We start from the raw sequence: 17,559 nt of genomic DNA on the forward strand, positions 1-17,559 counted from the left end.
GAAAACATAGGAATTTGCTGCCAGTTTTAAATATTATTATTGGAAAATGACATTCTTTTTCTTTCCGAGTAATTTTTATTCAACCTTTTTAATCCTGTATAGCAAACATACATCTTCATGAACGTTTTTTGGCCTCCAGGCCAAACCTACCCACCTTCAGTGTAGTCACTTGCTTTCTGTTAAACTCTACTCAGCCTTAATCAATCACAACTGATAGATTGTAAGAGGTGGTATAAAATATTTGAATACAAAGATTCTTCTGGTTATCATTGAATAGAGGGCGAAACCTTGTGGAAATTTAGTTGGCTGTAATATATATTCAGCATGGACAATCTAAAGATAGTTTCCTTACACATTTTTTTCAATGTAAAGAAGATATTTAACATTAATATTGCCTGAAATACTCCATTAAGATTTCTATCAATCTCTAACAAGTTTTCCATAAAGTTTTTTTCAAAAAAGCCTGAGCTCTGGGTAGGTGCTGTATATTCATATTGGATTGAGACAGTTATGCTGGCAGAGAGGGCTGTCTGTGTTCTATCTGGTTTTCTTCAGTATTATTGTGGCTTTCTTGGGAATAAATACATTTTTGAAAGATCACTAAAATCATCCAAAAATGTGGTGTTTTTTTTAAAGTCAATTATGTCCACCTCTCTTGAATACCTCTAAAAAAGGTCTACAAGACTTTTGGTGCCATACCATTCTTTCTTCAATTATCAGCTCTTTTCCCTAAGTTGCAGAGTCAGTGTTCCTATGAGAAATGTCTTCTAATGTACTAAAAACATTAAAGTCCAATAATCTTTCTGAAATTGCTTTACTGTTTCCCTGTTCCTGAAAGGCGATAGAGTAAATAAAATTGCAGGTTTTGTTTATTCTCTAACATTCTGTTGATACCACATTACTTTACTTTATTTTTTGTAATAAATACAGTTCTTTTATTGCAGGCCAGTACATATACTCAATGCTAGTAGCATATACAATGTGTAATTAAATCCTATTATTGTGGAGGTGTGGGAGTAACAAGTATAGCTTTGTTGTCTGAAAAAGCTGTAGTTGTGATCATATGAGAAAGAAGAGTTCAGCTAGACATAGGCTATGTGGGAAGATCTAGGCTCATTTTTATTGATTTAAAAAAAATTAGTTATTGAATATGCATTGGTTCTCATTTCAGTGACTCAGCATCAAAGCATCTCCTACTGAGTAAGAAAGAAAACAAAACTAATAATATAGTGATTGCCATTAAAAAGTCAACATTTATGCACTGTGGTTCTGTATCAGACACAGGGAAATAACTATCTCAGGCCTCACCAGTTGACTTTTTAATGGTGATCACTTTACTTTATATCTAAATAATGCTTTTTATCTTTGAGAATGTTAGCGTTGCTTCTTATCATTTTGAAAGGATAGTCCTTTTTAAAGAGTATCCAGACAGTCCCCAAATATCTTTGGGACTTATGCAGCATGACAAAGTAAATGTCACAATGTTATATTAACACTGGATTATGATAAATGATCTATTCATCTTTGAAGTGCAGCCATGTCTCAAGTGGAATGTGGCTCCTGTTTTACTCTAGCATTCCTATTCAGTGTCTTTAGGAGGGGAAGTTAAGAAAACTATAATCATCAGCAAGTACAAGAATTTTAAGTATGCAGAATTTAATCTCCCAAATTGGAATTTTGCCAGGCTGCTTGGATAACACCCCTGCTTTTTTAAAAAAATACCCTGTAGAATATTTAATGGGGTCAAATGGTGAAGACCATAGTTTTGCGTCTCATTTGTTACAATAACTCAAGCAACCTCGTGCCTCCTAACATTTTGGTGTGGCATTTTGGTTGTCCTGACTCTGAAGGAAGTGTGTCACCTACTGAAACGTCATTGGCCTTTCCTATATCTCTAGGTTTTCCTTGGAAGTTTTCCATTCACTTTCAGCACTGATTCTGCTTAAGAGACCTAATGAAATAGTCACCCAGAGTGGTATGGCTGTATTGGCTATAATTTCAATGTGAAAGTAGCTTCCCAGTGATAAGATTTAGACCAAAGATTAATTTACGTACCATTCTACTGTGTCCTGTATTTTATGTTGTCATTCACTCTCAGTGTATGTTGTATGTCCACGTACTGTGGGGATAAATATATTGGGCCACAGCTTCCTCTCCTGACACATGTAGTCCCATTGACATCAAGGAACAACATATGTGAATAAAGTGAGCGTGATTTGGCCTATTATTCTGTTTTATTTCATCTTAGCACATATCAAACATTGTGCTTGTGAGCCAAACGGATCTGAGTTAATATTTGGATTAATGCTTTAACCGTGCTTTGAAAAAGTAAAATATTAAGTATTGTTAATATCACCTTGACTCCAATGGAGGATAATCAGTTGTTAAACAATAGAAATAATAAAAAGAAAAGAATGGATTGTGAATAAAAACCCAGTTACAAAAATATAATTTATAATAACCTTTCAGCTTCCATTTTTGCATAGATGGTAGATAACAAATTGCAGAAGAACATTATCTCTTTTCATAGCTACTGCATAGTGCAGTGTGTGTACATACATTTAATTCATTTTAAATAAAAGAGGCAGCTTGAAAAATGGCTGACCCAATATTGCAGTCACACACAGTATGGACAGCTGCAGTATCATGCTCCCATCCATAGCCCAACATTTGCCTTACCAGGAGATGCTAATGTAAATGTCTTTACATTTTTTGTTTGCTTAGCTATAAAATGATTTGGATAATGGATTCTTCATTGCACTGTGCCTTGTGGCTGCGCAGCTGATTTAATCTGGTAGACTTTTGTCTGGTAGGTAAGCAGATTGTACAGTGTAGAAAGCTATAATTTAATAATATTATTCAGACCTTGAAATGTTCCTCCCAGGGATTTCCCACCCAGTTTAAACATTTGCATGGTTTTGCATTAAGCATTGACAGACAGATGAAACTTCCCATCCAATCAATCAGAGGAGGAAAAAGAACACAAAATATGTGAAGTATAGGTTTAGTCAGTTTTTTAAAGAAGCACACAAATACGCATGCTTCCATTTCCCCCAAATTCAGGGGAAATCAGTCACCACACGTTTCTTGGCTGGTTCACTTGCCGTGAAAGTGTCCATGCAGAACAGACTGTAAAGTCAAGGAAATGTTAGCAATAAGCATCCCAAAATGTGCTGTACTGTTGCACTCTGGCAAGTACTTAACAATTCAAGATAAGCTTCAAATTGTGAAATTAATACTTTCTTGCTTCTGTTGGTGCTAAAGTGCTGTGAATGAGTTGCAGTTCCTCTGTGTATCTGTTTTACAGAAAGAAATCTGGCATATATAATAGAACATTTTGTCTTGATCATAGATAGGGCCCTACCAAATTCAGGGTTCACTTTGGTCAATTTCACGGCCACAGGGTCTTAAAATTGGTCAATTTCATGATTTCAGATGTTTACATTTGAAATTTCACAGTGTTGTAACCGTGGGGGTTCTGATCTAAAAGGGGATGGGGGGGGGGTCGTGGTGGTCCCAAAGCTGTTGTAGGGGGGTTGCAGGATTGCCATACTCATCTCTGTGCTGCTTTCAGAGCCCAGTTCTGAAAGCAGCAGCTGTGGAGATTCTTGCAGCTGGAGGAGGCTACCAGAGGTGGAGGTAGGTCCAATCTTCCCCTGTGCTCCTGGGAGCGCACCAGCTGGGGGCTCCTAGCTGCTAGTCAGGGCCAGTGGTGGATGGGCCTATGGGGCCCGTGCCTAGGGGCCCCAGACAATTTGAAAAATGGGTGCCCCAGCCCTGGCATGAGCCACAGGGTGGAAGCCCCGAGCCCCAGCAGGTGCTGTGGGGGATGAAGCCCCCCTAGCAGGCTGCCTCAGAGTTGGAGCAGACAGGATCCCCCCTGGCTCCCAGAGCTCTCAAGCATCCTGACTACCTATCTGGTGGGTGTTGGGGCTTTGGGCAGCTTGGGAGCCACAGAAACATTTCAGAAATGTTGAAATGAAAAGGTATTTTAACTGAAAGTGAAATTCTGAGATTCCCATTCTGTGGGAAATTCTGAAATCGCTTTTTTCATTCTGTTTAGGAATGGAAATTGTACAGACATTTCAGGATTTCCCATGGAACAGAGTTCCAATTTCCAGTCAGTTCTACTCCTTAGCAGGCCTGTCCAAATAACTGAATATTTGGTTAGGGTCCAGCCCCCCCCCGCAAATGTTCAGGTTGACCTGAAACAAAAATGTTTTACGTTTTCCAGAAAAACAAAATGTTGAAACAAATTTTGTTTTGAGGTTTTAAAAATGTTTTTAAATAGCTGTTTAAATAAAGTCAAGGGAAATTCGGAAACAAAATGTGTTTCTGAAATGAAAAATCAAAATGTTTCATTTCAGAAATGCAAAAATGAACAGTTTTGACATTTCCGAATGTTTTCCCTTTTCCCTGACTGAAACAATTGCTGAAATTGACCTGAATTTGCAGATTGTTTTGGATGATCTGAATGTATGTTTCTGGCCAAAAAAAAAAAAGTTTCACACACAAAATTTCTTCCATCTCTATTCCTAAGTCACTTAGATGCTTTTGAAAGTCCGACACTGTGTGGCTGTTTTATCGCACACCCTGAGACAATTGCAAGCACAGAGCCATGTTGCTAACTTAGCTAGTGCAAAAAGATAACAAACCAAAAACAACTTAGTGGCAGTGAGTGAAATGTGAATGTTTCATTTTAATCTTTGTGGTTTTTATTATTGCCTGGTTTACGAGAATAATTCTCAGACTTTGGCCCACAGTTGCAGCAATTCTGGCCCATCTGTTACAGAAGCACAAAGTAATCATGCAGAAAAATATCTTCCAATACAAACCATATTAAACAATCCATACTTATTACTCCATAATGCTAAATACACCGCTCTTCAGTAGTTTTTCAATTTAATAAAATGTGCTTTTGCTGGAAAGTCTTCCATATGTATTTATCTCAAAGTACTTCATTGCTGGTTTTAATTTATATGTGCAGGTTACACAGGGAGCACTTTTAGATGTGGTATAGTGACTGTGAAGGAAACTAGAGGCTCAGAGAAACAAGAATAATTATTTTATTAGAAGGTGAGTTGTTATAAGCCAGGGAGAAAAGAGAAGGATCTTGACAAAGGACATGAAACTTAGGAATCAGTTAGATGCAGATAAGCTGTTCCTGGTAGTGGTGCAAAGCAGAAGTATGTACGACATGCTGTGAAGAAACCAGAAGCTAAATCTTTGGTCCTGCAACAGAGCTGCAGAGGGCCTTAAGTGGCTAATTTGACTATGTGATGATTTATCTAGTGTAGCAGGGGCCCCAGGCATGGGGATTTGGCCAGCTATTCTTAGCTGCTGAAATAACTGTTCCAAGTTTCTTTTGGGACCAAACTGACCCAGGATGAGGGTGCCACAAAGGTAGCATAAAATACCACCTGCCTACTCCAGTCCTGCACCAAGTGTAGTTGTGTCAGACCAGAGGGTCAGAAAGAAGTATAATATTTATGGAATATAATGACGGATGTAGGAGGAAGGACATGGAGCATCTCAAAGGGTATGGAGGAGTTTTATTTCCTGCATGATTCTGAAGTTCATAGGAAGCTAATGAAGATGTCGTAGAATGGGAATAATAGGCTTGTGTGTCTAGGTACAGGCAAGGAGGCCAAGTACTTCTTTCCTAAAAAATAGATTTATTTGGGACTTACGGTGATAATGAACAAGGGAATTACAGTACGCAGGACACAAGGAGGTAAAAACGTGGATGTGGATTTGGGAGTAAGGGGTCTGGAAGCTGGAGTTTTGGAAGTGATGATAGATTTACAGACCTGGAAAACATGGTACTCTATGCAAAATGAGAGTTTGGGGTCAAACTGAACAGTCCCTGGCCTGAGGATCTCATCTTCTAAGAACCAGACAAAAATTAAATATAACACAATAGGGAAATGGTGGTGATTGGTGTGGAGTTTTATACTGAGAGAGTGAAGGCACTGTACTGAGAGGACAATTGTGTTACATGAAGATGTGTTAGTATTTGTAGACCTTCTAGGAGAAGTGGGCTTTCAGGAGCTTTCTGAATGTTGAGAGGAAGACATCCTTGGCTGGCACTTCAGGGCGGGAGATTATTACAGGCCTAGTGCAGGAGATGGCACGGAAAAAGGGCACAAACACAAACACAGAGTGAGAAAAGGAAATGCAGTGAGTTGTGGACTTGCATCACGGGCAAATCAGAGAGGACAACTGTGAATGTAATAAGAAACGAGCAGGATATTAGGTGCGGGCAGTGTTACATAGAGACTTGTAAGATGGTAATCTATTAAATTTAATGTGGGGAAGCCAAATGAAAAACTCAAAGGACTTATCTACACTAGAAAATTGTAGGAAAAAATTCCTGTGGTGGAAGTCATAATGTAGACAAGGCTCTGGTGTCTTGACATTTTTACCACATCACATAAATTTGATCCATAATAGGCTGAACTAATATAGGAGTAAAAATTCCAGAAACTGCCAGAGCCCTGTCTATAATAGGGCTTCCACCTGTTCAGTTGAACTGCTGGTAGCATTGGTAGAACTTTAAACACAGCCAGAGAGTGGAGTGATGTGGCCTGAGCAGCAGGCAAATAAGATAACATTAGTTGCTGTTTGCAGGATGGACCAGTGGGGCGAAAGGTAGACATGTTTCTTGTCCTGTAGTGCCAATTTAGTAAACATGCTACTTGAAGTTGAGTAATGTGCTCAACTTTTATACCTGTGATGTCAATGGACTTTGAGTTATGCACCATAAGGATATAGGGACAGTTTCCCCTCTCCTGCCCTTGCCTCACCGCCAGCGAGGAGGAAGACTGGGGGCATTGGCATTTCCTTCTGGGCCTGCATGACCCAAAGGGACAATGCCCAATCCTCTGGTACCTGTGGAATCCCTGGGCATTTCCCCAACCATTGCAGAGGCATTGGCCACAGTCTCCCGCCCACCCCCTGACTCGGAGCAGAGTCAGAGAAAGCTCCCCAGGGACAGCCAGCTACAACAGAGGCTCCCCTGGCAGAGGCAATGGAGTTACCAGGCCCACCTATACCTGCCTCATCATCATCTTTGCCTGACAACATGATAGTGGGATGATGCAAGGACCCACCAGGAGCTTTTGAAGAGAGTGGCAGCGAACCTTGGGGTGGAAGCCAAGGAGCTGGTGGGGCCCTCAGAATCCCTGTTGGATGTGCTGAGTGCAGCAGCTCCCTCGAAGGTGGCATTACCAGTACATGAGGGAGTTGTAAAACTGATCAAAGCCCTTTGGCAAACCCCCTCCTCCCTGTCACCCATCTCTAAATGGGCGGAGCGGAAATACTATGTCCCCGCTAAGGGATTTGAATACCTGTACACACACCCCGCCCCAAGCTCACTGGTGGTGTCAGCAGCCAATGAGTGCGATAGACGGGCCAACTGAGATCGACCCCTAAGAATAAGGAGGCGAAGAGGCTCGATCTTTTTGATAGAAAGATTTATTCTACGGCCAGCCTCCAGCTAAGAGTGGCCAACCATCAGGCCCTACTTGGCCACTATGATTTTAACATCTGGCAGGCCATGGCCAAGTCTGCAGAGTCATTGCCTGAGGAGCCCAGGAAGGAATTGGCTTTGGCCATTTCAATGAGGTGGGCATCCTGGTTGCAGCTGTCGGGCTTATCAGCAGAGGTTCAGCAATCCATCAAGGACCTCCCCTTCGATGGTTTGGCACTGTTCACAGAACAGGCAGACAGCAAGTTTCATTGCCTAAAAGACTCTAGGGCCACCTTGTGCTCGGTGGGCCTGTACACCCCGGCACCCGCAAAGAAGCGATTCAAGCCGCAACAATCCCACAGGTTCGGGGGTCCTTCCCTTTCAGAGCCCTTCCGTAACAAGATCAGGGGCTACAAGTGCTGGCAAGGCCATCAGCCAGCCTCCTCAACTCACTCGAGTTCTACCTGCACCCAACCGGGTAATAAGCAGGCGTTTTGAGGGTGCGCTCGAGGGCGACCTTCCAGCCTGTTTCCTGGATCCAGCATCCTTGTTCTTCTCCCTTCCTCCCTGCCTGGGCCTCTATAACATCTGACTGGTGGGTCCTCAGCACAGTAGCAGGGAGGTATATCCTCCAGTTTATTTCTATCCACTCTTCCCCACTCCCTCCCCATTCCTCTTCAGGGACCCTTCTCACAAGCATCTACTCGCTCAGGAGGTGCAGGGCCTTCTGCAGGTGGGAGCGGTAGAGGAAGTTCCTCTTCATTTAAGGGGGAAAGGGTTTTACTCCCAATATTTTTTTATACCAAAAGGGGGTCTACGCCCCATCCTCGATGTGAGGGGCCTCAACAAGTATCTCAAAAAGTTGAAGTTTTGCATGGTTTCCCTGGCCTCCATCATTCCTTCCCTGGATCCGGGAGACCCGAAGGATGCCTATTTTCACATATCGATATTTCAGGGACCTATATCGTTCCTACGTTTTGTAGTAGTCACTGCTCACTACCAATTTGCGGTGCTCCCCTTTGGGCTAACAACGGCAGCAAGGGTATTCACGAAGTGCATGTTGGTGGTAGTGGCCTACCTCAGATATCAAGGTATCCAGATCTACCTGTACCTCGACGACTGGCTTATTGAGTGCCGCTCCAGGTCCCAGGTCCAGCGCAGTGTCGAGAAGTTGCCAAGTTTTAGGCCTGTTGATAAACTAACAAAAATCAACATTAATCGCAGTTCAAAGGATAGAATTTGTTGGGGTGGTACTCAACTTTATCCAAGTCATAGCATTCCTGACGGAGACCAGGTTCAGGGCAATGGCAGACCTGATGGCCAGCATCATGACCCATCCGCTCACCACCGCCCGGGACTGCCTCAGACTATTGGGGCACATGGCAGCTTGTTCATACATTGTCCGTCATGCAAGACTCAGGCTGTGTCCCCTCCAGATGTGGCTGGCGTCAGTCTACTCCCCAGCCGGACATCACCTGGACAAGATTGTCATGGTCCCAACACGGGTACATACCTTCCTGCAGTGGTGGTCCGATCCAACTCTGGTAATGGAAGGTGTGCCATCTGTGAGCCCTTGACTAACGGTCTCCCTGATTTTAGATGCGTCCAACCTTGGTTGGGGAGCGCATCTTGTCACACTGCGGACTCAGGGATTATGGTCTCGGGAGGAGCTTGCGTTACATATAAATGTCAGAGAACTCCGAGCCATCCGCCTGGCTTGCGGAGTCTTCCTTCCCCAGCTGATGGTCGGGTGGTGCAGATGTTGAAGGATAACACAGCTTCCATGTTCTGTGTCAACAGGCAGGGGGAGCTTGTTCGTCGGCTCTGTGTCAAGAAACCCTCCATCTATGGGACTTCTTCATTCAGCATGCAATCCACCTGGAAGCCTTGCACCTCCCTGGCATCTGGAACATGCTGGCAGGTTGCCTCAGCAGGTTCTCCTTCTCTCACCACAAGTGATCCCTGAACTGAGAGCTTCTCCTGAGCTATGCTGGCCCAGGCATCATTCTTCTACCAGTGCTTCCAGGTTTCCACTAAGGGCCTGTCCACTGATGCTGACATCAGTTCAGCTGCACCAGTGCCAGCCCTAGTGTAGACAAGGCTCTGGCGTCTGCCAGAGGTTTTACCATGATGCCAGTTGAACCCTATGATTTCTGTCCAGCCCTACTGATAAAAGGTTTAATAACAGTTTGAATTGCATTATTGACAAAATAGCTCCTACATTTGTAAGTTACATGCTACAATGCATTTGGGCAGAATCCTATTTCTTTGATGTTTGTTAATCTGTACACTTTGCCCAGAATGCTACTTTTGTGATGTATGGAATATCAGGCTCCCAGGATACTGTGTCAGAAGAAGCATTATCTATAACTTGTGCTGAGGTTGAATTTTCAGTACCATAAGCAGTGCCTGTCTCCAAGTCTGTTTTGTTAAAGAATGGTGATACAGGATCATCTTCTGCAAAGGATGCTTGTATTAGCAATTTGGTTTCTGTGCATTAAAAAATAGTTTATTTACTGGCAGAATAGCCCATTTTTTTAAATTGGTCTTCACTGAAAGATAAAATGGAGGGAAACCCAACAGGAAAATTAAATCTTTAATGTACTCTACACTTTTAGCTTTTACTTCATTTGATTGTAAATTATTTGCAGTAAAATTGAGAATTAGCAGCTTGGATAAAGCTCTGTAAATTCCTTTAGTATCAGATTTGAATGCTAAGGAGGAATCTGGTCTTTAACCTTAGTGCAATGTAACCATAACTGGATGGGCTCCTATAGACTAATTATCCTTTCCTCCATATCACTTGCTTGAACTCTCAGTTGCTCACTGTTTAGTGCACATCAGATGCTAAAATATCCAAGGGCCTGTGAGATTGAGTACTTAGGCAGACAAATGCTCTTACTACTAAACACTAATCTCAAAAGCCACTCTACATTCTATAACAAACTTCTAAAGTGGAGTGGCTCTTAGAAATACGTGAATCACTTTAAAAGAGTGACTATACACTTTCCGTAAAATTAAAAGCCATGTTCTGGCAAGAGACCTGGGCTGTGCTAAAAGTATAGATTTTTTTTCATTTGGTAAGAAAAACAAGCTACAAACTGTCATTTTCACTAGTCACAAAAACCTTAAAGTTCATAGCTGGTCATTTCTATACCTCCATTCCCAATCTCTGGGAACCCCAAAATGTATATGCCAAGATGAACTTCATCTTCTAGAGTGAGGAATCATTCCTTGAAACTGCATTACGTTTGATTACCTAGATTATTTCTTCACACTGGTCATAAAACTAAAGGTTTGGTGGAGGGGTGGGAGAATAGGTGATAGTCCCACTATCCTGTATATAGTATTGTCTCTTGGCAGAATCAATGCATATATTCTATGCATTGCTACAATAGTATATGGTATCTTGAGGTTAAGGTAGCCTATATAGAATTTAATTTTACAGATCGTTTTCTTCTGACTAGAGAACAATTAGGGGGAGACAAGCTTTTATGGTAGGTCTGTTAAGTAGGTGATGTTTCTTTCTCTCTGATCCAGAACTGTGGAGTTTAGTAAAAAGGGATTTGTGGCATTTCTGCCAGTACTAGTCACAGCCAAACATACTAATTTTTTTTTCTTCGTGATGAAGAAAATGTAAGCTGAGTTACTGTACATAAAGGGGTTCAGGTATTTAATTAAAGAAGATAACTTGTTTGGAGAGTTAAAGATTAAAGAAACTCCTCTCTCCCCATATGGTGGCATCCATTAGCCAGACTTAAATACCCATTGTCCTGTCAGTGGGGAAAGATTCTACACCTCAGGCATTAAAGATACAAACAACCAGTAATGCTAGTCATGTCATGCTGCTTGGACTTTGAATCTCCATTTGATTTAATTCTAATTTTTCACTTTTCACAATGTAATGATTCTTCAGCTTAGCAAGGTTAAGCAGCAACACTGATTTGTTGTCTTTCTGTCAAGGCGCGGGGAGGTAAAAGAGCTTTTGCAGTCCCACTGTTGTAAACCTTCACATGCACACAAGCACAGTTAGCCATTGCAGAAGCAACAACAAGAACAAATGTTAAGCAAATTCTTTTCATTTTTCTTGCTGTATAAATATATACACATACTACATGTGTACAGCATAAATCAAGTTAGTACTGGACACACATGCATACATCTATGGAAAACAGGTTTAATCATAATCATCGAGGCCAACTATAATTAAAATACCATGAAGATAGAATTAGGAATGTGATGAACAAGAAACATGAGTGCTAAAGTGCATGGTTTGTATTTTCACTGTTTTTATCTTGCTGGGACTAGTGTGTCAGATCTAATTCACAATTTTGTTGCTTTTGTCAGTTTGTGTCATTCAATCTTAATTTGTCATTTTGAATTCAGTTACGTTATTTTAATAGTATTACAAGAAAAATTTCATAGTTGTGCTTGCTGTTCCAAAGCTCTTTGGATTGCATATACAGTGTCAACAGAGCAGTTAAAATATATCTGGCTGAAGGGTAATATGCTTAATATGCATTCACAGCATACATTAGCTCTGGAGCTGTTACTACATGTGCTGTCACTCCATATTAAGAATTAGTAAGAAATGTCTACTAGATTGTTTTAGATATGTTTTATATGTTATTCCTAATACACACTGACAAGTCACAGTGTCCCAGCTGCACTGCATATTAGCAATACTGGGAGCAGTATTGACTACTATTGTTAAGTCTGAAGTGTAAGTTACATCATAACCTCTCTTTCTTACTTGCACATACTGCCTCAAACTAATTTCTATTGGGATAAAATTTTCTAACGTGGCCTCAGCCCAGAGGTGAATCAATTTGGAAACTTTGAACAAAATTCATTTTTGAGTTCTGCATAGGTACAAAACGTGTGACCTCACCTGTATTGCAGTCAAGAAATTTTGTGCATGCATAACTCAGACTTGACTAACTTTATACAGTAAATCTTCCCAAGATCTAAGGAGCAAAGCAGTTTGGAAGAAACTGATTCACTAATATGGCAGTCATAAAATGTAGAGCTGGAGGGATTTCAAGAGGTCATGTAGTACATGCCCTTATGCTGAGACAGGGTTAAGTTTACTGAGATCATCTCTGACTGGTGTTTGTCTAACCTTGTTCTTAAAAACCTCCAAGGTCCAGGAATCTACAGCCTCCCTAGATAACCTGTTCCAGTGCTTAACTATCCTTATAGTTCGGTGTTCTTAATAGCTAAACTTAATCTCACTTGCTGCAAACTGAACCCATGACATCTTGTCCTTGGACATGGATAACAATTAACCACTTGTCCTTATAACCTTTTATATATTTGAAGACAGTCCCTCCCACCTCCCGAATTTTCCTTTGTAAACTAAACATGGCCACTTCTTTCTACCTCCTTTCTCATAGGTCAGGTTCTAATCAAACCTCTTATTTCTCCATGGACTCTGCAATTTATTAATTTCTTAAAGTGTGGTGCCCAAAACGGGACACACTACTCCAGCTGAGGCCTCACCAGTGCCAAATAGAGCATAACAATTACCTCCCATGTTTTACATACAAAACTCCTATTAATACACCCCAGAATTACATTTGTCTTTTTTGCAACAGCATCACACTGTTGATTCATAATTTCCAGTCCTTTCCCTCTGTACTGCTACCTAGCCAGCTATTCCCCGTTTTGTCTTTGTGCATTTAATTTTTCCTTCCTCGGTAATTCATGATCATTACAAGATTTTTCACCCATACATCAGAGGATTTTGTTAGGTTTCTTTCCTAAGGCTACAGCTATTTTGAACATTGCAGGCTTTTTCAGATTGCAAGGACCTTTCAGGAAGTTCAGAATAATGTAGTGGATGGGATAGCTGTGCCAGTCAGAGATGCTAGATTGGGGTGGGCAAACTTTTTGGCCCGAGGACCTCATCTGGGTGGGGAAATTGTATGCGGAGCCATGAATGTAGGGCTGGGGCAGAGGGTTGGGGTGTGGGAGGGGGCTCAGGGAAGGGGTTTGGGGTGTGGGCTCTGGCCTGGTGCCACTTACCTTGAGCGGCTCTGGGGTGGCAGCGGTGCGCAGCGAGGCTAAGGCAGGCTCCCCGCCTGCCCTGGCCCCGTGCCACTCCCAGAAGCGGCTGGCACCACATTCCCGTGGCAGTGGGGGCAGATGGCTCCGCGCACTGCCCTTGGCTGTGGGTACCTCCCCCGAAGCTCCCATTGGCCGCGGTTCCCCATTTCTGGCCAATGGGAGCTGTAGGGGGCGGTGCCTGCAGGCGAGGGCAGGATCTGGGCCATAGTTTGCCTACTCCTTTGCTAGATGGTTAAGAGGAATGAAAACAGGATTGAATTCTATTGCTCTTTCTGCCTCCATTTGGCATTAGTACTTTTCATTTATATAGCACTTTGTAAACTTTTCCGTAGGCCTCCCAGCAGCCCTCTGATTTAGGTAAACATCAGTATCTCTGTTTTGCAGGACAGGAAACAGAGGTTCAGAGAGACCACATGGCATGTCAGTGTTTATGATTAGAACCCATTTTCTTTGACTGTTATATCGAGGTGCCTTCCAGGTGACTCACTTTACCTGTATTTCTTATCTGTAAGTGGGGAATAATAATACATACTTAAACTCTCACTAGCATACCTGCCTTCTGGCCTCCTAGTTTAATGCAGAGCTGGCACTTGATTCACTGATACTCATTTATTGACTTGAGGAGGAGGATGGATGATACAACTCACTTCACAATAGACGTGTGGCCTAGCTGTTAGATCATAGATTTGAGAGAGAGAGAGAGAGAGAGTGGCCACTAGGTCAGCTTTGGGGAGGAAACTTGGACAGGGAGAAAAGGCAGGTTACTTCCGCAACAACATCCAGCAGGGTGCCTCCCTACATATGTAGTTTACAAAAGTGACAATGGATGTCATCTTGGAAAAAGCTGTGATAAAGGAGTGACTGACCAACTCCTCTCTCTGTCCTGGGTTCTTGGCCTCAGACAGAAGGAGCCAAAATGGAGAGTGCAGCATAAGAAAATCGACTGAGAGGTTAGATTACTTGCTTGGGACATTGTAATTGACTAGGTTAAGTCTGCATTGTTATCCCAGTGCTGCTGCTGACTTGCTGTGTGGCCTTGGATAAGGTACTTCATCTCTCTGTTAAAATGTTGATAATTGCATTCATTTACCTTCCTCACAGGGAAGCTGTGGAGATTCATTTGTTTTGTTTTGGAGCTTTGAAAATATAAGGCACTGTAATTATTATTAGTCGTCTCCTGAATCTTGGAGAAGCACAGGTCAACATTACAGAGGGAGAGCAATTATCCCTTTGTGTTCCCTACTGCCTTGTACAGAGCCTGGGAGAAAGGGAAGCTTTGGTGAGAAGGGATATATGGGGAGAAGCATTTTCTGAAAAGAAAAGCAAAGTTAAAAAGAATGTGAGATGGAAGGGGGACACAGCAGTAAGGGAACTTTGGGCTCTGTTAGAGTAGGGACTCACGTAGTAGTTTTAAATACAGGTTAGAAATTAGTCTCCCTGGAACCCCAAGTTCAACTGCAGGTAGCACTTTCATCCTTCAGAAAAAAGCATCTTCTATGCAGTTGTGGATTTTCAAGAACAAGCTGCGTCTGCTCTGTGTGGACATTAGAACCTCTGATCATTTTTCTAATAGCATAACAGTATTTTCTCTCATTCCACTATTTTGTTGCATCCTGTGCCAGATGGCTGCAGCTCTCCATCCTAGAGGCTGCTGCAGCAGTTCAAGTGGGCTGCATTTATATAAACTGAAAATTGCTTTGGGACAAAAAATGGAGTCTGAATGTAAAATATCACTGTCTTGTAATAGGGACATGCTGAATTAGAATAGACAATTTGTTTGGACTGATCTCCTTAATTTTCTAATACTCTGTGCCAGATTGGAGAGGGGTCAGAAACTCAAGCACCAGTGATGGAGAATGAAGGCTTGAAACAAAAAAATTCTCCAAGTATATGCTGAGGCTGTATACAGGCCAACAGAAGCTTCCTATGAGCTTCAATTGAAGCTGCCAAATCCAATCAGAAGGACATATCCAGGATGGCAAACTACTTCATCAACCCTGAGTGCCTACATTGGAATAGAGTACCAACAAAGAACTATCATCCTACTTCACTCAAAAGATCACAAACATGTTGGAAGGCTTATTAAACAGCATGGATCCATTTCCCATACACCAGTCAACCAATAGCACACCTGTATTCACTCATTGGGAAGTTCTGGACAACCTAAAGGACTCCAACCCAACCCTTACTCGCTGATGAATGAGAGTTATGAGCAACTGGTTCCAGTCACTACTGACATAGACAACAAATTTGCCCTTCCTCTTTCAAACATGATGTAGTCCAACCAGCACTAGAGAAACTCACCCTCGATATGTGAGTTCTAGCCAACTACCTCCCAGGGTCAACCTCCCATTCCTGTTGGCCAACTATAAGCTCATTTAATTGAAGCTAATATCCCAGTCTAGATCCAGGCCAGGACATGAGACAACCCTTACTAATACTAATGGATGGTCTCTTACTGGACCTCTCTGCAGCATTTGACATTCTTGATCAAAAGATATTGCTGTGTCCCCTGAAAGAAGTAGCAGGGGTCCAGTGGAATGCACTAAAATTGTTTGTTCTTCTTGGAGGGATGCAGCCAGTGAGTAGTGATGGGTAAGGCTACGTTTAGCCACGGGTATTTTTAGTAAAACATCATGGACAGGTCAGGGACAGTAAACAAAAATTCACTGCTTGTGACCTGTCCATGACTTGTACTATATACCCCTGACTAAATCTTAGGTACTCAGGAGTGGGGTGTTCTGGAGCAGGGGGCAGTCCTGGACAGCAGCTGGTGCTGTAGGGGGAGGGTGGCATGCCGCCTAGGACCATCACTGGTGCTCGGGGGGATGGGGGAGAGAGGGGTGGCGGCAGCGCACAGCCCGGGACCACTGCTGGTGCTCGGGAGGTGGGATGGGACAGTGGCCCACGACTGCCCCAGTAGCGATGCGTGGCCCAGGGACTGCCCTCACAGGGGTCAGTCATACCGGCTGCTGAAGAAGTCACGTGGTCTTGGAAAGTCACGGAATCTGTGACAAAGTCACAGCCTTTAGTGATGGGAAACTGCCTTTCCACCACTTGAACTGTTCACTTGAGGAGTCCCACAAGGATCAGTTCTCCCTTTGGTCCTATTCCACATTTACATGTAGCCACTTAGTGAAGTGATGAGATGACATGGACTCAAGTGCCAGCAATATGCAGATGAGAGACGGTTCTACCTAGCCTTCGTTACACATAACAATACCAGCACCACCAAGATAGCCTGGTGCTTGGTTGAGATCAGTTCATGGATGAAGAGCAGTTGCCTGGAGCTGAACGAGACAAAGATAATGATGGTGGGGAGAGGGAGAGGAAAGCACTTTGAGGAGTTTGCAGACATGGGGCTGTCTCCTTCCAGTCCGTAGTTTGAGTGTTCAGAGAATCATAGAAATGTAAGACTGGAAAGAACCTCAAGAAGTCATCTAGTACACCTCCTAGCACTGAGGCAGGATTAAGTGTATGTGCTACTGGATTTCTTGCTAATGCTAAACACTTCCTTAGCAGCATCCACAAGTAACACTTTCTACCATCTCTGGTTGGCTAGGAGGCTCCGGCCCATCCTGTCAATGATTACCTGATCTCAGTTATTCATGCTATGTCAGCTCCTGTCTGGACTACAGCAATACGATATTCCTCGGCATGATTTCAACACTTATGAAACATTGTACAGAACATTGCAGCATTTTGCCTCAGCAATATATTGTACTGTGAGGACATCACGTCTATCCTTTCTCTACACTGGCTACCCCAGAGAATTCTGAATAAGGTTGAAGGTCTCAGTTCTTATTCTCAGGATGCACAATGGCCTCGGTCCAGCACAAAGACCATGATTAACAGCTCTTCCTCAGGCCCAATGGAACGCTCTACAGTAAGGGTAAAACTTGTCGGTGCAGGAGACAGAGATTTCTTGGGGACCAGTCAGAAAACATGGAACAAACTCACCTAGGAACTAAGGACAATCACAAATCTCACACTCTTCTACTCCAAGGGCAACACACACA

General features: G+C 42.7%; 1 long non-coding RNA gene across 1 annotated transcript; it reads right to left on the bottom strand.

The window, feature by feature from the left end:
- Window positions 1-5,050: 5,050 nt before the first annotated feature.
- LOC135983951 (uncharacterized) lies at window positions 5,051-17,110 on the bottom strand. Its single transcript, XR_010601818.1, has 2 exons — window positions 8,985-17,110; window positions 5,051-8,669 (listed from the first exon to the last, which is right to left on the bottom strand). It is a non-coding gene; the product is annotated as an uncharacterized LOC135983951 (long non-coding RNA).
- Window positions 17,111-17,559: the final 449 nt, after the last annotated feature.

The sequence above is a fragment of the Chrysemys picta genome, chromosome 5 (genome assembly GCF_011386835.1).
Source record: "Chrysemys picta bellii isolate R12L10 chromosome 5, ASM1138683v2, whole genome shotgun sequence".
In the NCBI taxonomy this organism is placed as follows: domain Eukaryota; kingdom Metazoa; phylum Chordata; order Testudines; family Emydidae; genus Chrysemys; species Chrysemys picta.